This window comes from Pseudopipra pipra, chromosome 19, assembly GCF_036250125.1.
Source record: "Pseudopipra pipra isolate bDixPip1 chromosome 19, bDixPip1.hap1, whole genome shotgun sequence".
NCBI lineage: Eukaryota > Metazoa > Chordata > Aves > Passeriformes > Pipridae > Pseudopipra > Pseudopipra pipra.
In genome coordinates, this window is record NC_087567.1 from 7,808,163 (window position 1) to 7,835,707 (window position 27,545).

At 40.9% G+C, this 27,545-nt stretch overlaps 2 long non-coding RNA genes across 3 annotated transcripts in view; both read left to right on the top strand.

Moving 5' to 3' along the window:
• The window catches only part of LOC135424599 (uncharacterized), a 266,173-nt gene that overhangs the window by 174,461 nt on the left and 64,167 nt on the right, over window positions 1-27,545 (top strand). The gene's annotated exons all lie outside the window — the stretch shown is intronic.
• On the top strand, window positions 1,531-26,875 carry LOC135424673 (uncharacterized). The gene is made up of 2 exons (XR_010435317.1): window positions 1,531-1,654; window positions 26,684-26,875. It is a non-coding gene; the product is annotated as an uncharacterized LOC135424673 (long non-coding RNA).

Below are 27,545 nucleotides of genomic sequence, written 5' to 3' on the forward strand. Positions count from 1 at the left end.
CTTAATTCCCCTTTCATTCAATTAATTTCCCTGCTCTTGGGAAAAGTCAAATTTAATAATGCCAACCTGCACAGAAAAAGTTATGCATATTCATGAAAGCTCATGAATTATTGGCAAGATCAAGTTGACACAACTTTGATAAAGGCAAAAGGCAATTAAAGGTACTTGTCTTGCAAAAAAATAGATCTCAGCTGAAGATTTTTGTCTTGATCACATGTCATTTGAAATATATTTTGATGAAAAATGAGACATTGAAGGGTATCAATTAAGGATCCCGTGTCTGTAGAGTTCTGTCCCTGTTCTCAGAAGTGTAATGTACTTTAAACCCCTAGAAATTCAGGAAGTTTTAAAAGGATCTCTGGGGTTAAAATTTAAATTCAGAAAACCCAGGAAGTTTGCAGGGAATTCAGTTTGTCTAATTCTAGGGAAAACATCTTCTGCCTCTTTTTTTGTCATTTTGAGGGAATTGACTCACTGACTGTAGGGAAGATTTCTGTGACTGTCATGAGATCTTCAAAATGTGATGACTGGCATGGATAAAAATTCTTGACACAACAGTGTCCTGTCAGAAAACACAGATGAATCAAAATGTGTTTCTCAGGGATACATAAAATTCTTCCAAGTTATAGGTGGAAAAATGTATAAGTTAGGAGATTCGACTTTGTCATTGCATTTCACCTCATTCCACTTGGAATTTTATATGTTGTCCCTTGTTATTACCTTTCAATGAAATGCTTCTGTGCTACTGGGACTGTATCACTGAGAATTTCTGCTCACCTGAAAATGTTGAAACTTGCTGGGTTTTTTTCTGATCTGACACACAACAAGTTTCCTTCTGTTCCTTTCTGGAATGGAAGTTCTAATTTCCAGCTGTGGCCTGGATTTCCAAGCCTGTCCTCAATTTTTGTGTGGTCAAACTAACCCTGTGGAAGCTCAATCCACAGCATAGAAACTGTTTTGAGAAACCCACCAACCAATGCAAAACCATTAAGATGCTGCAAAGACTTTTCTGCAGAAAAAAAAATGTGAGGAATTTTTGCCTCACATATGCCTTTAAAAGATCCTATTTCTGGAGTTAAGCCCTCTATTTCAGTGCCCTGTTTCCTTCTTTTTCCATTCCTATATCAGGCTCCTAAAATCACAGTCGAGTTTGGAGGAAATAAGAGAATTTTTCTGGTTCTGCCAAAGGAAGGATCTGTTATCCCCCTGTTCAGGGAGGGTAATCCTGGGGCTGGTGAACTCGAGCTCAGCTGCAGTGCAGGAGCTGTGCCAGCACAGATGGATCATGGACAGCTGGGATTAGGGAGCTCTGAAGTGTGGGCTTCCTAAATTGCCATCTTGTGGGCATGCCAGGAGCCTCATCAGATTGGTGTCACTGGGCACATACCGGATATATTGCACTGTAGCTTTTGAAATAATAACAAGAAAATCAGTTTGTAGCTTCTCCTAAGAGCACTCCTTCAGGAGGATGTGTTCTGTTTAATCAGGTAAACCCACACACTCCTGCTGTGTTTGCATTTGTAGGGTAGAAGAAAGCAGGATGAAATGCATAGCAATTAGTAACTTCCCCATGAAAACGTGTACAGGAACCTTTTCAGTTTTAGTGCTGGAGCTTGCAAGCAAGTCTGGGAGGCGTGGAAGGGCTTTACATAAGGTATGATCCCAACAGTTCATACAATTAGCAAAAATTAACATATATTAACATGGTGCTGGATTTTTCATTGCTGCTTTTAACAGCCTGTATTCTGGAGAAAACTGAATTCTCTAACCGAGCATATAAATGTGGCGTTGCTTCATATTCATGTTGTCTTGGTGTTTAACAGAAAGATAATTTTAATCATGCAAGTTGGTATTTATGAGCCTTTTGAGAGCATTCCTTGGGTGCCAAGCCTCATTGTTTCTCCTGCTGCTGTTTTCCTTGAAGGGAAAACTCAAGGACTCCATGCTCAGGGATGTATTTTCTGCACTGATAATGCTACATCTCTCCCATACAACAGTAGCTACATTCCCGTGGAATTGCTTTTGGTTTAGGTGAAGAGCATCACAAAATGAGAAAGAGGAAAAACTGCTGGTGGGTTTTATTGTTTGGTTGGTTTTTCCCTTCACAAAAGGACAGGGGGTGAGCCAGGTGCTCATCATGGGGCACTTGGCAGCGGTGTCTGGGTGTCAAGAGGATGGGGCCAGGCTCTTTTCAGTGGTGCCCAGCAACAGGATAAGGGGGCACAAACTGAAACACAGCGAGTTCCATCTGAATATGAGGAAGAATTTGTTTACTGAGGGGGTGGCAGAGCATAGAACAGGCTGCCCAGAGAGGTTGTGGAGTCTCCTTCTCTGGAGACATTCAAAGCCTGCCTAGACATGTGATCCTGCATGGCCTGGTCTGGGTGACCCTCCTTTAGCAGGGGGTTGGACCAGATGGTCTCCAGAGGTCCCTTTCAAACCCAACCATCCTGTGATGCTGTGACTTGGGCAAAAAACCTGTAAACTACTCTCTGATGAGGAAAAACTGTGATTTGCATCTTTTTTTTTTTTTGAATGGAAGTAATTGACCATTTCATGAGATAAATGTAATGTGCCCCTACCTCTCTTCTGCACCAGCTTCACTTGCAGTCAGTGCAAAATGGCTCCTTGTCCCTGTAACTGAGACAAATCCTTGGTTATTCCAGCCCATAACGTAGTGGGAGCAATGAACTGGTTAATCAGCTGCAGTTATTTTTCAAAAACAGATTTTAAACACTTCCTGAGTTGTTGTTACAGAAAGTAATAACTTTCCTGAGAAACAACTAATCAGGCAGTCCAGTGATGGATTTTCTTCTTAGTTTGCTACCATTTCTCCTCACTGCTCACCCTTGCTGGGTATTTGATGCTGTAATAATTGCAGTAAAAGTTCAGCTGCTTTTTTGGCAAAGTACAGCACTGTGCTGCATCTCTTTGTTGCTCACCATTTCTGCTTTTTAGAGCATCCCACTGACAGGAGCTGGTTCCCCTCCATGGCACAGAGGACCAGGTCTGTGAGGGTTTACTTGATTTCTGTGTTGACTTCAAGGTTTCCAAGGACAAAAGGGCTTTCCCTGTGGCAAGGAGCTCAAACTGTCTTAGATCAGAGATACAAAACCATCCACCTGAGGAGTTCTGCATCTGGGTTATCTACAGTGACAGGGGGGGTTGTTACCCCTGGAAACTATTTTTACAGCTCTGCTTCTGACAGCCCCCAGGAAGGTAAAAATGATAACCCAGGGGAAAGCATCTCCAGGACTAGGAAAAATTATGTGCTAGTAGATGAAAGCAGGGAGATCCCTTAGCAGAAAAAAAGAGCAGAAGGGACAAAAAGGAAAGCAGAGCCTAAAGAGGGCTGTAAATATCAGTGACTTGTTAAATATCAGGTCTGGAAAGAGCAGCCCCATTGTTTTTGCAGCATGTCCTTTCTGGACCAGGAGGGATCAGTGAAGATTCCACGGAAAATGCTGAGCTCTCTTCTTTAGCAGAGCTTTAGTAACACCTGGAACACTGACAAAGTCATGAGGCCTCGTTTAATGCTTGTTGAGCCTGTCTTTCAGCACGTGTGGCAAAGCCATTTTTGTAGGGCTGCAGTCAGGTTTTGACTCATCTGCCACGCTAAACCAAGTGAAACAAGAACATGAGCTGGGAATGAGAATGTAAATGTGATTTCATGGCACTGTGATCAAGCAGATACAGTTGTTTATTGATACAGGCTTGAGAGAAGACAGTGTCAGAGGAATGAAAACAAAAATAGCCTCAGATCTGTTTGCATAGAGATTTTTCACCTCCATCAAACGTTGGAATTGATGTTTCATGTGCCAAACTGAGCCTCATGATTCCTGCAGACAGGCCATGTCCATGGAAAACTTCTTCCATTTTCCTGGGGTTTAGTCACCCTGCTAAAAATAGAAAACTTTTATTTTTGTTTTCCCCACAGAGATTATTACTAGCTTCTAAAACTTTCTCTATGAAATTATGCCCTCACAATTCATTCTAGTGCTGAAGGTGTCATTTTTTTCAAATGTATAGTTTAAACACTCAAAAAGTATTGAAAAGTCTATTTGGACTATTATGGGATCCTTTAAAAACCTTTTTGGAACACAAGCTCATATTGTAAATATTGCTTTACTGATGTGAATAGTTGATTTCTTTTTGAATTTTTGACATTGTTTTAGGGTTTCTGAAACTCTTGACAGTCTAAACTCAATACCTTGGGTCAATAGTTAGTAGACAGTGATATATTTTTGGCTGATGAGCATTTGCATGACAGAGGTAATGTTAAATAGGCCTCCTCGGTATAAGGTGAAAGGGAAGAGCCACAGGAGCAGAGGAGGCGAGTTCTGGTGTTTGTCTGAGCCTTTGTGGAGCAGATTTCCAGCACACACAGCTCCTGTGAGTTGGTTAAGGGTGTGGCAGGAGCCTTTTTTGCCAGTAAGTGGATTAGTGGGATCAGGACTTGATGGCATTTGCTTTAGTCAAGTTCTTTGCAAAGGGAATATTGGAGGATCCAAATCTCAGGCAGCTGCTTTTCAATCACTCTGAATTCCAACAAAAAATGGGGTTTTTTTCAACCCTGGGCAATCAGGACTTTGAGTGTACCAGCTTTTCTAGTCTGCAGATGAAACAAGCACTCCAGATTATTCAGAAACAATAGAGAGTCTGATTGTTTAATACACTGATAAAAATGTGTTTAAAAAATAAATTACCTACTAGCTGCTGGGATTGCTTGAAATTCCATTAAACACTAATGAGAGGAGGCATCACAGACAAATTAATAAACACCCTGTGCACCAACCTAGAAAATACCAGCCTAAAACCTTTGATGCTAAACTGATTAAAATGAGAAACATATTTCATGTGAAACCGCTCAGCATATTTCAGTGTATTAATTGAGGCATAATGAAAATGGAAGATACGGCACAGAAAAGGGAGAATACACATTATAAAACAGACCATAGACCTGCAAAACAGTCACATGGAACTGCAGCCTTGGTTTCATGCATATGAGCAATTCCATAGCAGTGGAAAGGTCACAGAAGAAAGTTAAATATATTCAGATTTTAGTGCATTTTCTTGGGTAAAATCAAAGAGAGGGATTTTTGTTTTTCAGTGAATTTTTGCATGAGTTACAGGATCATAAATTCTTTATACATATGAAAAATCACCCAATCCTGTGTCTCCCATTGGTTCTGTAGGATAACTTGCACCGGGGGCGAGGGAAAAGTTGAAGTGAAACAGTGTTGGATTTAAAAGGCAGATCTCACGTATTATACCTTGCGTTAATAATAGTAAGTTAGAAAAGAGAGGGAAAAGAAAATTGGTTTCAGTGAAGAAAAAGGGAAAAATGTCCAAGACAGAGTGTGTTTTCAGTGCTTTGCCCTTCAATGAAAAGGACTCGCCATAACCACCAGCACACCTTGCAGAAGCTGGAGATGATGGAGATAAAACAATCTCCTAAAGAAACTCAGCTTTGTTGCACAGCACGAGATAAAATCATGTGTGTGTGCAGATCATGTCACTGAATCCTAGGACACGGATATTTGTCCCTCCTGGACAAAGAGGGAGGCTGGGGGGGCCTGAATTTATGTCTCCTGAGGAACAGAGTTGGAGGAGTAGGGATAAGCCTTTTCAGCAGAGAGCTCTGGCCTCTCCCTGAGCTCCTGCACGGAAAATACTTCAGGCAGGAGCAGCACTGTGCCAGTCAGACCTGGTCCTTGGAATTCCTGTGTCTATTCATCAGGTGTCTGTCACCTGGAGTAAGCAGTGCTGTGTGTTAGCCTTCCTCCAGTGACATATATATGCAGAGATAGTGTATGATTTAGTATGGCCATGCCCTACAAGTAAAAGTGCCATCAGGTGGTGATACAGAGCACATGAAGTGTGATTGAAAATCTGCCATGCCCACAGTTGTCATTATCTGGGGTGACAATCTCGCTGGTGTAGAGAGACAGGGAGTTTATGGGGAGACTCTGTGATGTGCTATGAATCATGCCCAGTCATCTTCACTATATATTTGTGATCTATATAAAAATTGGGTCCTAGATAGGAGTAGCTATGAATTGAGCCCTTTCAAATGAGTATTTAAAAACCAAAACAACCCAACCAAATCCCACAATGCTTTTTGTACCTATATATATATATATATATATATACAAGCATTTCTTTATTTGTATTGTTCCTAATTTTTTAAGCAGTGTTTGGGCCTCTCTTTCTGCAGGAACAATTTGAACTAAACAAAAGGTACTTTTAAACAAAATTGAGCCATCTTATTTGTCTGTTCAATGTCAGCAAGAGAGGGATGGATTTGTTGGTTACCATGAAAGCAATAAAATCACAATCTTCATCTCAGTCAGGTCCAGATCCAAAACCTCTTTAAACCAGCAGGAATCTGTGAATTAAATTCACTGGATTTTACAGCAAAGTAAATAGCTGCTCCACTTCACCTTGTAATTCTTTTTGACCACTGTTACAAAGTTCATGTTTAACTATGTTCCTCCAGAAATGAAAAATAATTTTTTTTTCACCTTTTGGAAAACTGGTATAAAACATGTCTGTTGTTATCTGTATGAATCAAACCTGCATCAGTGAGGTGTGACACAGAGCACAAAAACTTCTTTCACTGAAATCAGTTGGAGAAGGAACAGCCCATTATTCACTTTTGATGGAAAGGGAAGAGGAATAAAAACACCACAATAAAAAATAAAGCAGTAGAAATTAATAACATGCACCCCAAACCACAGGTGCATGCTTGGAAATGTCTGAAAGCAGGTTCTTCCTCTGGTAGTCATGGATCTTACTTTTCCCCTGGTGATGTAAGATGGTAAATATTTGATGGTATATCAGTATACCATTTATATTAATTTAATATACTCCCAAACAAAGCATTTCTGTATCTATAGTTACATATTGCCATCAAGCAGATTGCAGAGTATCACAGTGTATTTACAAGGCTAATTCAATCTTACCCTTAAATCTTTTTACTGTCTGAAAGATGAGGAACTAAGTGTGCTTTAATATTTTGAAATAAAGCACATAAATCCCTGGCAAGTCTGATGTGAGCTCTCTGGTTGTTGCATTCTTACCTTAAACAAGCTTTCCCTATGTTAATTGAGAAATCCCAACACTTTCTATATTGAAAGATATCCTGAATGTTTTATATTGCTCTAAGGAAAATTTTTGTTTGTGGGTGGGGTGTTTTGGCTTTGGATAAGACTTCAAATGTTATTGAAATATTTAAGGAAAATCACAAGATAAGTTAAAACTGAATCCTCTTGATTTCATACTAATGGAGCAGAGGGCTTTGAGGAGTAAAGGAACTGAAAATGTAGTGTAAGTGTGGTAAAGAATGCTGATCTGTGATGACCAAAACTCATTGCTCCCAGAGTCTGTGTCAATAATAGTTTTGATTTGGGTTGGCTGAATCTATGGAAAATAAAGGCTTTTTCCCTTAGGAATGGTTTGTGTCAGTGGTGAAGGTGAGTTTCTGAGTACGGGCACACTGACTTAGACAAATGAAAATTGTTTTCCAGTTTTTCACCTTCACCCAGTTCTCTGGCAGCTTCTTTGGAAGGCTATTGGTTATAATTTCTGTACCATTCCTAATGTTTGTGTGGCTTTGTTCTTCACTTGATGAAGCCAGAAGCATAGAAAAGCCATGAGACCAGGGCTTGTGCAATATGCAAAGCTTTATTTGAAGCTCGAACTGCACTAATTAGCTTTAGTTATGGATTCATCCTGGTTTGTGCTGGAAAACTGAAACTAGAGCCAACCCTTCTTAGGCATCATTATTATCAAGAGCAGCACTAAGATTTGGTTGCTAATGATACACTGGTTTGCTTGGAGAGCAGTGCAGTAAAACCCCTGGTGTGGAACTGCCAGAGCAGCTCAGAGGATGAACCACCAGCATTGCAGGGCTCTGGAACAAACAGTTGTACATTTTTCTTACCTCTTTCTCATTAACTTTTTAAAGCCTCTGCTGGCTTTGTGGGCTTATTGCTGGGAGTTCCAAATGATGGATGGAGTGAGAAAGGAAAGGCAGGTTGTGCTGCACAGTCACTGCTCTGTGGTGTTGGATTTTTATCCTGAGCTCATAAAAAGCCAGGACAGGTCTGAGCAAACAACTTACTGGTGCTCCTTCCCACAGCAGGGCTGCCCATGATTAGTGACTGCCCTAATGCTGTGTCTCTCATATCTGTTTGCTGTTTTCCTGCTCCTTTCAGCTGGTAATTCTGCAAAGGTGGACTTCCCTGAGCTCACACCTTCCAGAGGTTCTGTCTGTACTGAACTGATCTCCCATGGGGCAAAGTTTAAATCATGACTCTGCCCAAGTCAGTGGAAATAACCCTATTCCAAGCATGGTTTTTGTTTTTTTAATCCAGTGACTTATCAAGCACAAGCTCTACTTGAGTTCACTAATTATTTTTTGATTCATTTTAATTCTATTATTTAGTTGATTTATTTTAATTATATTTTAGTTTCAAGGCTGCATTTTCTTCTGTTTTGCCTCTTATTACTCTGCTGTTTCCCACACATAAAGGCAGAGGACAGCTTTGTTTTTTTCCCACCAGTCCTGCAGTTTGCTTTGAACTGTAATACAAATAATAGTACTATCTACATATATGACAAATGGAGTTTTATATAGGAGTGTGCAACTTTTTAGATGTCGTTCCAAAGAGATATGTGCTGCCAGAAAAAAAAAAGGTAGAAGAAAGATATTAAAAGGTACAATAGAAAATTAAGGAAAAGGGGGACTAATATGATATATATTTGTCTGTAATCCATTTCTGTCTGGATCTTATTGATCTATGATGTTGATATCATAGTTCAGTCTCTATTGGCATTTTAATCAATCCCATTCATGTGTTTTTGTCACATTCTTTGAGAGATGTTGATTGAATGTTAATTTGGTTTGATGTGGGAGATGAGAAAACAGCATTGGTAACAGTCAAAAGTTCAACAAAAATACATTTATTTCCAAAATAATGAACTTGTTTCAGCCTCACAGCTATGCAAGCACAAGTAGCTGTGATGGATGTTACAGCAGTGATTCTGCTCTCAAGCTTTACTGGCAGCAAGACAACCCAGCTGAATTAATAATAAACTCTGGGGTGTGATGCACGGGGGTGTGGAAGCCACACTTCTTGTGCCCTTTCCATGCTCACACAGGGCAGACTAAAAGCAAACAGTGACACCTGAGAGGTATATGAATGAACCTGACACCACAGAGGTTTGGTCCAGCCTGACCCAGGAGCTCTGCAAACTCAGGAAGTGGAAGGAAAGTTGTAAAGTTTGGGTTAGAAATGTAGCAGCATGGAATGAGAGGAGCCTGTCCAGCTGTGTGGAGTGGGTGTTCCTGTCTTCTCTTATTAAATGCATCCTACAAGCCAGTATGAATCATCACACAGGAGTCTTTCTTTTATTCTGGTGGCAGGTAGCTGATATAAAAATTTACATTTTAAATGGTTTTTTTTATGATCCTTTTCAAGCCAATTTGAGTTTTAAATATTTTTGCTTTAATGGTATTGGTTTTATAATAAAATATGGTCCAATCTTGTAAAATAAAGAGAAGATGAAGCGAATATAAGTTTTCAAGATGCTGATGATCTCCAAATACTTTTGTCTAGTACTTCAAAATAGTCAGGTGTGCAGGTTTGATCCCCATTTACACAAATGAAGTCTGCAATTCATGCACAGTCACAGGTGGGCTCCAGGTATCTTACAAAGTCCAATATGATTGCCTCTGGTTCTCTTCATTAGCTACCAGCAGGTTGTTGCACCTAGGTTAGGCAAAAATTAAGACCTTATTCTTCTTTTCAATCTATGATAGATTTTTTTTCTACTGTAGCTGTATGGTACTCAAGTCAGTTTAGCACAGTTTTAAAATTTCATTATAATTGCAAGTAGGTGAAATCAGTCTGTCAGTGGTGATGCAATCTGTGTGTAGTTGTTCTGTGAGATGCTGAGTTTCTCCAGGAGAACTCCTGAAAGGAAAAGACTAAAAATTACCTAACTCACTCAAGATTGAGGATATTAAGGATTACTGGATGCAGGCTGTGTCTGCCCAGCCTCCACCCAGAGCACAGGGCTTTCCCTTCGCTCTCACCTGCTCTCTGAGCTTGTTGGCACAGCAAGCAGCACCATCTGCTTCTCAGGAAATTGCGTGTCCAGACATCCTTGAGCACCATTCAGGAGATCAGCAGCACACCTTGGACAGCCTGGTGTCCTGGGCAAGGGACATGCAGTGCCAAATGGTGCTGCTGGACACGGCCAGTGCCTTCCTGATGGACCCCAACAGGAGGGATTCTCCTGGCAAACTCGTAGGAGCTTAAGCAGTTTTGATATAGAGTTCATTTTTCTCCCTACTTGTTTCAAACAGAAAAGGCTTTTGTTTAGTTAATCACAGAAGTGCAAGTCAGGAGATGTTCCTGATTTAAGATGGTATCAGTAACTGGGTATGAAGAAAGAGGTACCTCATATCTCCCTTATCCAAGGGCTATGAACACGTGCATTTCCTTTTAAGATAATACCTGGTGTAACTGGATATATGATGTGGAGGCTTTCATTTTTATATTAAGAGAAGTTTTATTCAATATATTTGAACAGTATGTTTGAGGGTTTGGCAATCTGTTTTTGGAAAATGTTTGCTACTTTTTGAGGTGAGCTCTGTAGAGATTTGGTTTGCTTTTCAATCCCTGTCTGGCAATAACACCACCATCTTTCCATCTGTACCTCACCTTCATTGCTGAACCCACACATGTACTCTAGGTGCTTTCCTATGAATCCAAAGTCAGGGACATGATCCAAGGCCCTGGAAAGTCAGAAGGAGGTTTTTTTTTCCTGGCTAGTAGGCTTTGGAGTAAGCCTCTGGTGGGTAATTTAGTCAAATGCTTGTTGAGTGGTGCTTCATCTTCTGAAAACATTGCACTGTTTCACTGTTGTCCATCCTCAGGCTGCCTATTAATTTTTAGAAAGAGTTTAAGTTGTTGATTATTGGCCTGTAAAGCTCTTAGAGGTTTGGGAGCTGTCTGAGGCTCCCTCTTTGTGAATCTGCTGGGCTGGTGATCAGCCCCAAGGCATGAGAATGGTGGCATTTTCCAGGCAAGATACTCAAGACTGAAATTCTCTGTGGAGAGCCCACGTGTTAGAACTCCAGCTGGGCCAAAATAGCATTTGAACATGTCAAACAGTGCAAGGGGAATCTATAATTAGAGTTTTAGAAAGGATGATGGCTGAGAAGTGTTCATTGTGGAGTGGCAGGGAGCTTAGCTCAGTCAGGGTGTGCTTCCAGTTTATCATGTTTGAATCCAGAACGTGCCAAACTGGTCTTAATCCTGGTGTAATGGTTTGACTCATCCTACACTTAAGTGGACATGCACATATTAGTACTTAAAGGTTGAAAGACACCTCTTAATAAAAAGTAGCCCTCCTTGGTGGGAGTGTGTTTGGGTAGGCAGTGATTCTCTTCTCGTGGTTTCTTACATAGAGAATCATGAATTTTCCTTCTTGATCAAGGTGTGACAATCTCTGCATTGATTCCTTGATAAATGTAGGGTGAATTCCTGGTAAATCACAGTCATGATCATTTGTGGTGCATCGCCATGTCCGTCTGTTATAATTTTGAACCTGGATAATAAAATATAGTTTGAATCTCGGTGTTCCTGCCAAACCTATTTAAGCATGGGGATGATTTGCTGACACATTCCAACAGCAGGCTCTCAGGAATGTGTCCCTGTAAATCCTCCTCTGTTGTTTGTTTGGCCAGTGATGCTGTTTGTAAATGGGATGCCACTTGATGCTGTCTTGTGATTGCTCTTCAAACCCTGGGACGTTTGCTCTGTCCTCAGCTGAAGGAAGCGAGCAGCCCAGGGAGTACTTTGGAAGGCAAGATGTATCTCTTCAATATTAAAGTCACAAATCTGTAAGGAGTGCAAATATTCTGTCTCTAGGATGCCAATTCCCTTTTATGACTCCCTCAGTAATTACTTAGTAATATTTATTATGGGACAGTGTACTAGGGAATAAGTAGTTTTTTTGTAGATGGGACCCAAAGTGAAACTGAGGTGTTTGATAACAGTGAGATCTGCACAGTGAGTTCATGAATGTAGGGAAAATGAAGCAGAGATAGATTTTAAAAGCCACCTTGTAAAAAAAAAAAAACAAACTACAGTCAAGAGCATTTGCAACTGATGCTAATTTGAGATGCAGAGCACAACTTTCTGCCCCCTGCAAACTTGGCTTCTGCTTCCCTGCTGCTCCAAGTGCACTCCCTCTGGCATGAGAAAACCACATTAAATGGACTGGTTTTTTTCCATCAAACTGCTTTGATTTGGACAGTTGATATTGGAAACATTTACGTAGGTTATAAACTCCTCAGAGTTTGGCTGAGATGACTTTGCATAGGTCGATCACAGCACAGTGGGACTCATCCCTGTCTCGAGCTTCCAGGCACCAACACAGCCAACAGTAATGCCTTCTATTTTACAGGTGTAGGGAATTTTTAAGGCCAAGGAGACCTTTAGGTTATCCAGTAAATGTGCTTGGCTGTTTTTGTCCTCCGTGGACCTGCATAGATGAGGATGATAGTGCTGGATTGGGGATGAATCAAACTTGGGTCACACCAAGCCTGGGTGCAATAAACACCTTTGCTGAGGGGTAAAATCCCTTCTGTGTAGTTATATTTGTGTAGTTATATCTGCCCATTGCCACTGACCTTGGCTGGGATTTCTCAGTCTTACAATAATACTGATGTTATTAAGACTGGCTACAATCTTTAGAAATACGTGCTGTGAAAGTAAGCAAAACCTGACTGTATCTACCCATCACTCACAGATTTCCTTTCCAAAGGAAACTGTCTAATGAAAACTCTGAATGCACTCGCGCAAATATGCATATCCATTCCATATATAAACTCATATAGTTTATATATATATATGTATTTTACATTCCCATTCTACATATATATGAATAAGTGAGGGTATATATATTTATACATATTTTTTCTTTTTTGAAATCCCAGCAATATGAGTCATAGAATTTTAAAAGCTTTTTAAAAATAAAGACCTTGGGCAAAATCAATAAAAGCAGCTTAATTGGAAAAGAAATGACTAGATTCTTATGCCTAAGTGTAGATTACCACAGTTTTTCATTTTTGCTACTGAATGGCATAAAATTTGAAGTGAAAGCTGAAAATTTCAGCCTTGGCTCAGAACTCCCTGGCAGACTCAAGGCATTGAGATATTTTTCACTGTTTAATTATATTTAATGCTTTAGGACTGACTAAATTGAATGGGTATGGTAAGCTTTTAAAATTAATTGATGCTCTCTCAATTTAATAAATGCAAGGTTGAAATAATGCCCTAAGCTTCAGCCTACATATTGGTACTTCACTTTCAATATCCATGCCCATGAAGACAGCAGTCTCATTCCCCTCCTTCTATAATACATTAATATTTTATGGAGCAGAACAACAGAGAGTCAATAGACAGTTTAATATTATGACCATGGTGACGTAAAGCCCAGTACTTGGCACGTTTCTCATCTCTAAAACCTCCAAAGCCTCCTGCCTGCACATGATCCAGGTTAGATCTTGTGGCTACATCCTTATTGTCTCCAGATACTTGGCTGTCTCACAGAGTGGCTTTTGGCAGAGAAGTGGTGGAAGTTTGTCTGGCTACCAACAAACCCACCCAGTGCTCAGGTGCTCATGGTCCCACGTGATCTGGCTGATACACTGGAGCCAGGCATGAAGGTCCTGCCCTCAGCCCCTAGAACAGCTTTGTGTGGTGGAATGGCTGTTTAAATGAGAGGGAAGAAGTTGCTTGTTTGGGTTATTGATGTTAATGTGATGTGAAATGAGTTGGGCCACTCGGCTGCATTTATAAACATAATTACCAACATTTAATGAAGGATACTTAAGAAGAGGAGGAATTACTCCAAGCTTTGGAGTGCCTTTGTTTGCAGAATGAAGCTGAGAATTGGGATCAACAGGGCTGGAAATGAATTAGGGTCTGAAAAATACAATATAGTTGCTGTAGGTGCCTGGGTGACCTGACAAGCCAGTCATTCCATCTCCTCCTCGGACAACTCCAAGGAGTCTTCAAGTTGCAATGGTGAGAGAAGGAGATTCATTCCTTTTCTGGTTTGAAAGTAAAAGCATGTTGAAGCAGAAGACCAACGTGGTGCCAGTGCCCTGCTTAACCTGCAGTTCATGCCTGCCTTGAGAAAGGGAGCAGGACATAAACTGTCTGCTGGTTCTTTTCACCAGGATGAAGTTCCAGCCAATGTGTTGAACTTCAGTCCCTATTTATCTGACCAACAATATGTAAGAACATAAGAGCTGTACTTGGGTCAGAGCAGAGGATTCAGTAGCTCAGGTATTCCACCTTTGACAGAGACCAGCAGCAGACCCTTTGGCAAGAAATACAGGATTCAGGTGAGCAGGGAGAGAGCAGCACACAGTGCAGACCCTCACAGCTTTCTGCCATGGCACAATGTTCTGTTCAAATCAACCCAGATGTTTCACTAATATATTTTTAGCTGTTGAACATGACAATGACATGGAGAAATGAAAGGCATTTCCTGTGCTCAGAGAAGGGTGTTCAGTGCAGGCAGAATTAGAGATCTCAATTTCCCTGCTTCCCCTTTCATCCTGGCTCTCACATGGCTCAGTGAGCTGTCACAAGGACAGCAGCCCTTTTATTTTGCAAAACAATTCACAGTTGTTGGGTTCAATTTGATATTTGGTTTTTGCTTCCAACAGTTCTGCTCTGCCACTGTTGGAGGCTTCTTTTCTGCAGGGCTGCAGGATGTCTTAACATTTTGGCCTTGGTTGTGGCATGTGTGTTCTGTGATTGATTGTGTTCATTAGGCAGGTTGGCTGCTGTTTGTCTCACTATCAATAGATAAGTTAGCAAACAAGATAAGGACCAACCAGCACACTTGCTGTAGTAATTACTGTAGGTTCAGATAAAACATGTAGCACTGGAGCCACTCTGTAATGAATCCTTGTTGACATGAAGCAGGAGATATATTTTATATATATATATATTAGACTTTGAAGTCTTTCAGAGCCAAATGGGAAGAACTGCAAAAGAGGGAAATGCCTAGTTCTTGAGGGCAGTGTGTGTAGCGCCTCAAATAATGAGAGCATAGTTAGTGCATGGCACAAGTTTTGAGCTGAAACACTTTATTTTGTGGATCCAGAGGCATCAAATTTTCTCACAAAATTGGATCAATTTTGATGAAATCTTCTCATTGGAAAACACAGCAGCAGCAAAACTTAATACACTCCAGCACAAAATCTTTGGACAGTCTTTCTTATACCTTCCCATTTTGAAATATCCTTCCCTCTTACTTAAAATGCAGTTAGGTCCTTAAAATTAAACCAAAATATTTTCCAGATACCTTTAATGTTCTTCACTATCCCTCCCATGTGCTATATTTCAATTTTTTTCCCCAAGCCTGACTCAGCATCCCTCAGGCCTCTTTCTTTGTTTCAAGCTGTTTCCCTCCACTGGCTCCCTTGTTCTCTCCCTGCTGAACTGGAAAGAGCAATTGCAGAGGAAGTGCCATTAAACCCAACATGCTCTGAAAATCTCTGCCAAACAAACAGCTTTGGACTTAGCTGTTCTCACCAAGCACTCCCACAGCCTTAGGTCAGCCAAATGGGAGCAAGGGGGTTGTTTTATATTAAAAAACCAGCAACATGTACCCACCAAGACAGTGACCCCTCATATGAGGGAACTGAGGTCCCCCTGTCCTACATTGTGAGGGTCAGAGAACCTTTTAGATGTGATGGATTAACTTCTGGTGCAGTGAAAAGCTCTTACCATTAAATATAGTCTGCTCACAGCTCATGGTTCTGTATTGGTTCAAGCAGTCAGATTCCCAAAGACTGTTCATACCCCAAAAGGAAATAAGCAGCAATCTTCTTCAAGATATAATTTGAAGAAGCATAAAACTTTTGTCATGATTTTAATTAAGTAACCTTTGCTTGGTATCTGCCAAATAGACCCCCTAGTCACTGTTCCACTGATAGTGCAGGGGATGTTGATACCTGCAGGAGGTGATGTAGCTGTGTGTTCCTGAATCATTTTAACAATTTCTAATGCATTTGATAAAGATTTTTAATGGCACTGATGCTTTAGAAAGCTGTTCTGGAAACTGTGCAACAAGAATTTGCGGTTCCATGTGTGCCACATGGGAAGTGTTTAAACCCGGCAGGCAGAAGAGAAAGTACCTTAAAAGAAGTTATTTTAACACCAAAGAGGCTCTTGGAAGCTATTTGTGAACATTATCCAGCTATCTTATCTCAGGCATCAATTTCTGCAATGAGGTGCAAAGAACAGACAAATGAGATGAATCTTAGTTACCTTCAAAGGGTGGGGAAAGTTTCACAAAGAGGATTAAATGTAAGACAAATGAGAGAGCCCACTGGGAAGAGATTTAAAAGCATTCAGTACCCACATCAGAGGTGAGAGGTGAAGTGGTAGAAGTTATTTTGCCTTAATTGAGACTCCCTGATGCCACTGCAGAGTCGTTTAGATCACTCACCCCCTCACACTCCTCGTGTAGGAGTGATTCTGAGGGACTGTAGATGGATGCAGGGCATATGCTGAGCAGCCAGAATGAAGGATATGTTAGGGGTGCACTATAACTTTAAAACCAGTCAACTTTGATGCAGTCACACCTTATTCATGACATTATTTGCAGCCATCCAAACTCCTGAGCCCCCGGCAGGCGAGTGACATCAGCTTTGTCTTGAAAGTGTTGCAGAGGTGTGTCATGAGCCTGTAATTTAAAATGAATGGGTCTTAATGAGCCCCAAATGATTGCTTATACCTACACATGTGTGGAGTAAGAGCATATAAATCAGAGTTGTCGTTCTGTGTTTCCTTGAGTTACAAATCAAACCAGTGGGTCCTAAAACAGAGGTAGGAGCTGCATCGTGGTGCAAGGCAGAGCAGGAAGAACTAAACAGCAGCAATGGAAGGAGGATCTGTGAAATAGTTTAGAAAAATCAGTAGTCACATAGTAGCCTGGTCTTGGCAGTTAGAGGGGCTATCATGCTCCTGTGGTTTGTTTGGGATCAGATGGAGGGAACATTGCAAAGTTTCAATTATTATTTTTGTGGATCACCATGAGAAACACAAGCTGTTGAATATCTGCATATTGAGATTGTACTTGAATTATGTCTTTTGTGCAGGGGAGGGGTTTTATCTCCTGCTATCCTTCCTTTGTTTAATGGTTTGCCACGGGTGAAACATTTGTTAGGACTGCAAAGGAACTGCTCTGGCTCCTTCAGCAGCATGGAGGATTGACTCAGGGGAATAAGTTGCCCAGAAAAGCAATGACACAGCAAGTCACCCACCACTGTATGTTTGCAAAGAGAATATGATCCACCTCACACCTGTAGCAACACAGGTTTCTTAAGAAAGAGAGAGAAGCAGGTGTCCAAAATTGACATATTGTACTGAAAAATCACCACATAATGCAGGAGTGAGAGGGGGCTGATTTGAGGGTGGAAGCACCTGTAGAGAAGGTGTGTCTGGATGGAGAGCAATTCCTTCTGGGTGGAAAACCTTCATAGGATGGTTCAACAGAATGACCTTTGTAGTCACCTTGGGTCTCCTCCAGCAGAACTGTGATTGTATCTAGGAAGTCCCTATGTGTGCAGTGGTTTTCAAATTGCCAGGACAGCATTCCTGAGTTTTAGGTGTGTGTCCATCTGGTGTTAGGATGACTGATGGACCAGAAAGGGCACAGCGGTACCCCCACTAACTGTAGGTGTCTCTGTCTTAGGGTGTCTCTTCCTTTCTCTGATTTTCTGAAGTTTGTCTAGCTGTGGATTTGAGCTCTGTAGGACTAAAGTTCTGTAATTGGCTTCAGCTCTGGCTTGAGGGAACGAAGCTCTGAAGAAATAGCTCTGTATCAAAAAAAGATGATCGTCTCAAACTGTAGTACCTGGCATGATCCCTGCAGCAGTTTCAAAATTATGTACCATCAAATGCCGTGCCACGTCCCTCATAATGGTCATTAGCAATTATGTCACATCGAATCACAGAAAACACCATGAATTTGGTGCTAATAGAGCAGAACAAAGTCTTTTCTGGCTCCTGAGTCTTATTCTTTAATCTCTATAACTGGACACTGCAGTTCAGCCCTGGCAGGGAATCTTGTTTCTCTGTAGCTCTGTGCTTGCTTTTAGTTTTAAGGAGACATCCAATTCTGGAGAAAGTTCTGCCACTGTCAGGCTTGTAAATGTGGTAATTTATGCAGGACAAGCACATTATCTACAGAGAGCAGCCCTCCTCTGCCTCATGTTCACAGTGCCTGTAAAATCCAGGCAGCAGAAGCCCTGGTGTGTGGCCACCCATGGCCCAGGTCAGCACAGCTTTGCTGCTGCAGGAAAAACTGCTGTGCCGTGGAGGGGAGGAAGAGGTGCCAAACCTCACAGGTCTGAGGTTTTTCTGCAGCAATGATTATGTACTTGCATTGGCAAGGACTAGCCTGGCAAACAGATGTGTTTGTCCTATCAGGGCTCCCTTATTGCCAAGTCGTGGAATAATTCCGCAGATGCCAAGAAAGTAAATATGAGTTGTCTGTTGGGGGATTCAGGTAAGAGCCAGCAGACTGTCTCTTCTGTGCTGCAGTGACATTGTGAGGGAGGGAAGAATTATGTTTGATGGGAATTCTCAGAATGGCTCAGAAATGGGAGCAGGAAGGAGAGAGTGAAGCATCAGTGTGGAGTGGTCATTTTTTAGGAAAAGCATTACCTGGGAGAAAGGACAGTGAGAGGAATGAGCAATAACCATGCCCATGCTCATCACATCATAATCATGGGGAGAAAATGAAGCTCCTGTTTGTGTTCAAGTCCCACCAGTGATTTGATGAATAAGAACACGAAAGACAAATAGCAACACAATCTAAATACCACCCCAGAGAGAGGGGACCGTTTGTTTTTAACTATTGGGTGATTTCACCAGACATTGGATGAATTCTCCTTGTCTCAGTTTTCAAAGTTAGACTCATAACTGAGCCAAATGAAAGTCTTAAGGTTTGTGGGTGCCTTTAATTGTATTTTGCTTACAAAAGTAAGCACTGTCAACAAGTTTGAGCTGTTGAGTGATGAGACTAATTTTGTGTACACGCTCTGCCTACAGGCCAGGGCTCTAATGATGTTTAATTATCATGTAGAAAGAAAAATAAGCACGAACTATTCTAGTAACAAGTTTGTTACTACCAAGTTCTAACTGATTGACATTGGATATCAATCTGACTGCACTGGAGTTTGTCTTCTCACAAGACAAACCTCATTTATGTTGGGGATGATCCATTAAGCAGCAGACGTTGTCCTACGAGTCTGTTAAATCCCACAGAAGAGTTGTCAGCTGAGCTGGTCACTGTGATTTCTCTCGAGGTCTATGGAAAGTAAACTTAGTTGAAATTGGGATGAATCATCTCTCCCTTTAATTTGTTTGGATTTTGTCAGAATTTTCTCTCACGTTGGACTACATTGAAGTTCAGGGGTTGTAGAAGTAATGTTACCTCCAGTGTTTTAAACAGTAGCATGTCCAGCTTTGAACCACATTGTTTATTGGGTGCTTGACTTTCTATTTGCTGAGATTTCACAACATCTCTACATCCCATTGAGCATTTGCTTTGAAAACTCAGCATGACAAAAAGGACTTCTAATTTTAGACCCTCCAGATTGGTAACTTACCCTCAAAGCAGAAGTCATTGATTGGCATGTATCCTTAATGTAACACAATGCACATTATGTTCTTCAAAGACCTGCTTAGCCTACTTTCTGGCAATGTTGCTGCTGTGTTTTTCTATAGCTATTTTTCTTTCTTTGTGACACTTCTAATGATCTCATGTAAAGCTGGTCATTTTACTTTACTTTGAATATAAATTATTTAAAAATAGTCATGATTCTGAATAAGAGTCGTACTGAGCTCTATAAAGTATCTTTTTTTTTTTTCCATTAAACCTGCCATCTGCAGCTGTTCTTTGGTGTAGGCTTTGCTTCACAGAGGTAAAAGATACATGTGGAACTTTTTTCAAATTACTTAAAAAAAATGAAAAAGTCCAATACATCACTAGAATGACCCCAATATTTTTACAAATTCAAACCACTGTTGGGCTGTGACCTGTTTCATCTTGTCTCCTTGTTTCTCCAAAGTGTTCTGACATTAATAGAATGTATCTGCTCAACTGTTTTCTCTAAATTGTCAAACCACCACTGTACTCAGTTCTGTCTTAATCGTGGAATCACAAAATGGATTGGATTGGAAGGGATCTTAAAGATCATCTCATTCCACCCCCCTGCCATGGGCAGGGACACCTTCCACTATCCCAGATTTTTTTCTTCAGGTGTTTTTTTCCCTAAAACTCCGTCATTTTCTATTTTCTTTCAGCACTGTATCATCTTTATATTGTTCCTTTTTAAGATCCTGTACTACTTCTGAAAGAACTTTCTTCTTCTCTTTTTATGAAAGTGGCTTATAAATGCCACATTTCTCTCTCAGCCAACCATATCTGCACCCACATTTTTCCTCCCTTTTTGAAATAGTAGAACTTGTGCAATTGTTACATATTTTTCATTTATCAGTTCCTTCTAAATACAAATTAAATAAGTAAACAAAACCCAGAATCTGCCTTGAGATTAATTCTGGTTTTGCTGCAGTGTCATTCAGTTTATGTTGGAAGAGTTATTTCTGATTTGTATGAGTGTAAATTCATAATCAGAACCACACTTTGAGGCTTCAATCCGGCTAAGCATTTAATTCCCTTATTCTCCATAACAAGTTTATGCAAATAGTTTCTTGGTTGGCTGGTTGTTTTTGTTAATGAATGTGATGCAGCCCTGTGTGTTAACAGGCAGCTGGTTTTTTGTAGAGGAGCTTCAAAATGTGTTGTTAGTGGATCTGGGCTGGAAATGGTGATCCAGGAAAGCTGCATACAGCATAAAAACAACAGCCACAAACCACAGGACCTTGTCAGCTGTGAGGAAGCCAATGAGTTTTTGCCAAAACTGAGAGGAGAGAGATGGAAAGACTCACTTATTGAAATGTGCAATTACTGAGTAAGAGGGGGGGGACCATTGTCAGGGGGACAGCGTGGGAGAAAATTCAGAAATGCAGAATGTTCCAGAGGTGGACTTGAGGAAAATTCTTGACAGGTTTTGAAGAAAAAGTGGAGGTAAAAAAGCTTTCTATACTTTGTATTTATTACACATAGTCCCTTCATTTAACCTCTGCTCGATGTGGTGTTTACCTGCAGGCAAAGTAATTCAGGATCCTTGGGCTTGAGGAATATTTTATAGTTACTTTAATCAGAACCATCACAGGCACTCAGGGGGAAGGTCTGGGCAAAGCTCAGGTGGGACTCCCCAGTTCCAGCAGCTGGCAGAAGGACCATGGACTGGTACTGCTGGGATGGGGTGGATCTTCCAGTCACACAGAAACCTAAAACCACCCCCTTGGCTTTAGTCATTGCTGTGGACAGGCCTCGTGGGAGGGACTGAAAGGTCTCCAAGGCATAGTTAGGACCTTTGCATGTGCTTACTTTTAATTAACTAATTCCTTATCTAAAATTTGATAAAACTAGTTTGAATTTTTGTACTTAAGTTTGGCCTTTGTTAAGGAGCCTCTGAGGCTTCCTAATATCTAACCTAAAGCTGCTCTCTGTCACTTTAAAGCCATTCTCCCTTGCCCTGTCTCTCCAGGCCCTTGTCAAAAGTCCCTCTCCTGTTCTCTTGGAGCCCCTTTGGGCACTGGAAGGGGCTCCCAGGTCTCCCTGGTGCTTTCTCCTCTCCAGGCTGCACAGCTCCAACTCTCCCAGCCTGTCTCCATAGCAGAGGTGCTCCAGCCCCCTGAGCATCTTTGTGGCCCTCTGGACTCCCTTCAACTGGTCCAAGTCCTTCTTATGTTTGGGGCCCCAGAGCTGAACACAGCACTCTCCAAATGCTTTAGATGTGGAGGGCACAACATGGTTGATTCCTGTATAGAAGTTGCTCACATGTTTAAAAATTACTTTCCAACACACAATAAGCTGCCTTTGGTGACCATGAACTGAATTATTTGGTGCAAAAAAATAACAAATAGGGGAGGCCTTTGTTGACATTGTCACAAGATCAGAGTTTTTTTATCAGTGAGCCCTTCCAAGCTCTGCAGGCTCCAGAGAAAAGCACAGGAACATCTGCAGCCTCCTGGGAATGAGTGAGGAGGGAGCTGCAGTGCCACCATCAAAATGTCTCTGTGGTCGATAGGTTCTGGAGCCTAAAGAGAGTGTCAGATTTTGGGGGACTCTCTGGTATCTGGTTATTATTTAAATAATACTTGGATATGAAACTAAATCCTGATAACAAGCCACAAATTAGCAATTCTGGTCCTGGCTGTATCTTCCTTTTCTGTATTGAATTTCTGTATAAATTAGAAGAGCATTTGATCCAAGCCACACTTGCTGCTTGTCTGCTTCTCACAGGCTACTCTTTTTACTGACATACCCTTGGGGATTCAAGTTAAATATGTGAAATATCAGGGTCCTGCTGCTGGAGTGGTTTGTTTGAAAGTCTCAGACTTTTGAAATCCATCCCCGAATTAGTAGAACCTACTGAAATGCTACAGATCTGCAGGGTGTGGGGGTGTTTATCCCCTCTTGGATTTATGTGGCATTTCTTATTGATGATTGAGTGCAGGAAGTAGGAAAGTGGGGACAAGACAGAAACAGCCACAAACCATAAGGGTGGGAGATAGACCAAGTGATGCCATTAGCAATGTATCTCATGCCAGAATTAAGAAAAGGTTTTCATAATATTTACACTTAAATACATATATTTACCATATTTGAAAGCCAAACACTGCATTAGTTTTCTTGGTTCTTCAATCCTCAGATGTGGTCTTTGTCAGAGCCTGTTATTAAATGGTGTACAAAGTATTATCTGACTTCCTGACTGGCTGCAACAGGAGCTTTAACAATGCTGGCAACACGAAACTAAGACTAAAACTAATACCATAAGACATGAATATGTATAAAGATATTAAATTCAGTTCTGGTATGGCTTTTTTTGTGTGCTTTGAAGACTATGGTGTGGTGAAATAGAGATTTTCTTGCAACAACTTTTCAATTTGTATTTAATTGACTTTCTGTAAAATCATATGTATTTTCATATGATTTTTTTTCTCCTAAAAAAGCAACATGTGCATTATCTGCATTTTTCTAATAAGATGATAAATACCATGTGTAAAATGAATAAATATAAAAACTAGACAGATAGGAACATCTGTTCATAGAAATTACTTACTTTCAGTTTGCTTATTCATTTTTTTTCATTTTACCAGGTCTGGTTCTTCAAGTCAGTTTTTTTAAAAATTGGCAGAGGGTAGAAATAGGCAACAGTATGAGAGTAACTGTTTCCTACTTACTTCTAATAAATAACAACCTTATAAATATAATATGTAAAGTGGAATAATAAGGAATTTATTCTTGTTTGCGCTAATCTGGCTGCACAGAAATAGAGATGAGATTTCTCTTCGAAAGAGATAAAACTGAAGCCATTTCAGCCCCAAAGATGAGTGAATGAATTACTCTGTTAGTGGGGAAAAAGAAAAATTCCCCAGTGGGTTCCTCCACACGTGGTAACACACCTGAGTCATCCAACTCCACTGCTCAGCAGCACAAAGACACGTGTGCTCAGGCAGCCTGGCCCCAAGCACAACCTCCCCACCCAATGTATTCATTGTCTTTCAGCAATTTAGTCCAAACAGATCCTTTTGACTCTGGAAGTCTTGTAAACAAACAGAAGTCTCTTTGGTTTCTTTATTCACAGAGCTCTAGTTCAGCTCAGGGCGTCAGCACAGCAGAAAATTTGGATGGAATAACAACAGATTTCTCTTTTGAATTCACGGAACCTTCCCTTAATGAAATTTATTCCAACATCTCGAAGTCACAGGCTGGGGTTGTTTACTGGCAGAAAAGGCTGCTGCCCTTAGGAAGGTTTTATTTCCACGATCTGTTGCAGTGAGAGCTTTGAGGTCTTGGCTCCTGTGGTGGAGCAGGGTGGTTAGAAAGCGTGAGAGGGAGCTGGTGAGACCCTCCAAGCATTCCTGCCCCTGGCCAGCCCCACGGGGTTCACCTTCCTGAGCAGCATTTTGAAGGAAAACTGAGGGGCAGCATTTTGAAGGAAAGAAACAGCTCATTCCTGTTCAGGAGAAAACAGTTCCTTCCTGTAGCCCTGTGTGAGGAACCACTGCAGGAGAGCAGAAGTGCCCCTTGGCACTTTTTTTTTTTTTTTTTTTAATAATGAAATATCCACAATAAAATTAAACAAATAAATAAAATTCCCCTCCAGTGAAGCCTAAGCTGATTTTCTACCAGCTTCCCTATGCTGCCTCATAAATGCTTTCTGTTCCATAAGACACACACACATCAATGTTCCCTCTCCCTCCACCCTCCTTTGGCTTTTTCCCAGCACAAACATGGAGCATCCAGGGTCTTATTCAGGTGGTAGGTAAAAATGTGAATATTGCATTGGATGCTTAAAAAATGAGTATATAATAAAAGAATGTGTTTATGCACATAGACAATTCCTTTGGTGTTTGCCAGGGACTGTTTCAGAGATGCTGCAGTTGCTTCAAAGGCATCTGTAATAGTAAGAAGAGGGGGCAGAGGAGCAGGAAGGGATGGGGTGAAGACTCAAAGCAGGCTTCAGCTGGGAGCAAAAGTGCAGGGAAGCAGTTCAGCAAGATGATACTCCGACCTGAAGTAAAAACCTCAGTGACATGCAAGAAAAAGGCAGTTTTCCTACCGTGAAATAATCTTTCTCAGTCTAATCCATGAACATCTTCCTGTTTGCTGTGGATAATATCTCTCAGTAAGGTGTTAATCAAAAGAGATCTTACTAAAACCCAGCCTTTTGACGTGTTTATTTTTGTTGAGTATTCTGCTTTATTAACTAACCAAAGAGAAATCAGAGGAAGCATGCACCCTGCAGGGCCATATATATGTTATGTTATAAAAAGGTTTTTTATAGAAGGGTTAGAAACCTTTTGTTTCTGATTGTTGGTTATTTGGAAGCTATATGTAGAACCTCTAGAAATAAAGGGGATGATTATGTTTTATAGGCAAGAAGGGATTAATAAAACTCATAATGCTCAAAGAAACAGCTGTTTCTCTGTTCTGTAGTGCTTCTAAACCCTCATCTAATGCTGAGTGAGTCAGCTGGGAGACGCCACTAGTGTTAAAAAAGAATTAAATGGAAAAGTAGTGGTTATTATTTGAAAACAATTATTCTCTAATTGTGCTTTGAGGAGAGGAAAAGAAGAAAGAAAACTGCTGGTAAAATAATTTATAATTGGAACAAAGTATAGATTAGGAAGAAAAGATCTTTTAAAATAAAGACTTCCTAATCCATAAGCAGAGATGAAGAGACAGCAATAACAGCTTTTATTAGTGTGTTTTTGAAAGGCTGCATCGCTCACAAGTGGCGTTGATGCAAACGAGGGGAGTCGGGCTTTCTCCTGGGGCTGCGGGCAGGGCAGGGCAGGGAATCCACCCGCATTCCCGGCTCTGCTGTTCCCCGGAGCCAGGCACGGCGTCTCCTCAACCCTTCTCCTCGCCCATCCCAGCCTTCCCTCTGTTTTTTTAGCTTGGCCTGGGGTGGGTTGAAGTGTCGAGGAGTCAAAGCAGAGGCTCTTTTGATGCACAACGTGTGCGGTGTGTGGCTTCGACCTCAGTGGTTATGGTAGGAAACAGTTCACTGGCATTTCTGTGCCTTTCTTTTTCTTTTCATTTTCTTCCTGCTGCCTGGAACATCCATGTGATTTTGCTGTCTGACTGGCAGAGGGAGAAAATAGAGCTTGTCCATTATGCACTTTCCATTAGAAGTGTATATATTTAATAGTTATGGCTTGCAGTGACCTTAAGCCACATGATGTAATCCTTTATTCAATTTTTAATAAAGGCAGAATTCCCATCAAGTTTGAGGGTTGTCAGTGTGAAAGAGATGTTGAGATTTATCCAGTAGATTATAAAATATTCTGTCCTGGTGCCTCACCTTCTTTCAATAATGTATTTTAATGGCATCTCTGGAAATGCAGGAATACTCTTTGATTTGATAATTAATGGACTTTTCTATTAGTCTTTGTGAAGATCTTTGATCCCATAAAGACCTCTAGATTTACAAATGGTATCTTCATAAATATATCCAGCATGACTACTTTTACTCCTTGTCCTTTTGTTTAGTTTTTGTTTCATTTAATCTTACTTTTCCATTATACCACTCTGGTTTTTGTTCAAGCCAAACCTAAACCATGACAGTAAAGGCAAACAAATCTCTACTCCTAAGTTTTCTAGGGAGTTGGCATTCAGAGGAGGGAGAAAGAACCCAGTAAAAGACACAAACAGCAGTTCCATCAGCAGCCTGAGAGCCAGAGGAAGCACTGGGAAAGAAATGATTGCTTCATTTTCCATTTTCCATTTTTTCCCTTTTCAGTTGCCTGTAAAAACTTGCCAGAAACTAGATTTCCTTTTTGGATGAAGAACCTGACACGTTTTGTGTAATTGCAGGTTGTGTTAAATGTGTGATAAGATAATGAGACAGTGGTAAATGCAGACAGATAATGGGTTTCCCTTTTTTCCTCAGTGGTCACTGTCTCTCTCTATTTTATCTCAATTTTTTTAGACAGTGCTGCAACGTGCTACACTTCCCAAAGTTCACTCTGGAAGAGGTTGAAAATAAATGAAGAAGACCTTCTTGAGGCCAAAGAAAAGTAATTTATTAGTCCTTAAGGCTGAAGCATATAAATTTGGAAGGCCTTCGAGGGGCTAAAGAAAATAAATTAAACCTAAAAAGATGCTACTTCAGGGACAAAGATTTATCATGTGGAGGCATATGAGGACTAAACTCATATTCTGAAGTTTCATAAGGGAGGCTCTTTGTTTCTTCTCTGAAAAATCCATTAGCTTCAAAAATACCAAGCCCACTCCAAGATTCAAAGTACCTGATGTTTCCTCGCTCCTGGAATAAATTACTGTCCCCTCTTTCTGTGAAATTAGGCTGCTCTGCCACTTTTTTTACAGAATATTTTGCATAGAAAAAGTAAATTGTGCTGTTCCAGCTCTAAGACTGGTGGATCTGATTTATCATACATTCCCTCTAGCACACTACAGGAGCATTCTGGGGCATATGGAGCAGATGTCCTTGTGTCACCAGAAAAACAGGGAGTTTAGTTCATTTTGTGCCATAAATGGCTCTTTGTGAGCCCAATGCATGTGATTTATTTTGGAGCAGGAGCTGGAAACCAATCCTTGTAGCCAACAGTTCTGTGTGTGCTCCTGGGCTGGGCAAGCTGGCAGCAGAGACAGAGATCTGGGGGGATGCAGAGAACTTTGTGCCTGACCTTTCCTGCTATCCTTCTTTCAAACCCAGCGTGGAGTCAGGGGGCTGGAGGGATTCTGCAGAGCACAGTTTTTGGTGTTATATCTGTCCCAAGGCTTTTACATCCCATGATATTGCTGTAGCAATAGAGGTGTTGTTTTTAGAA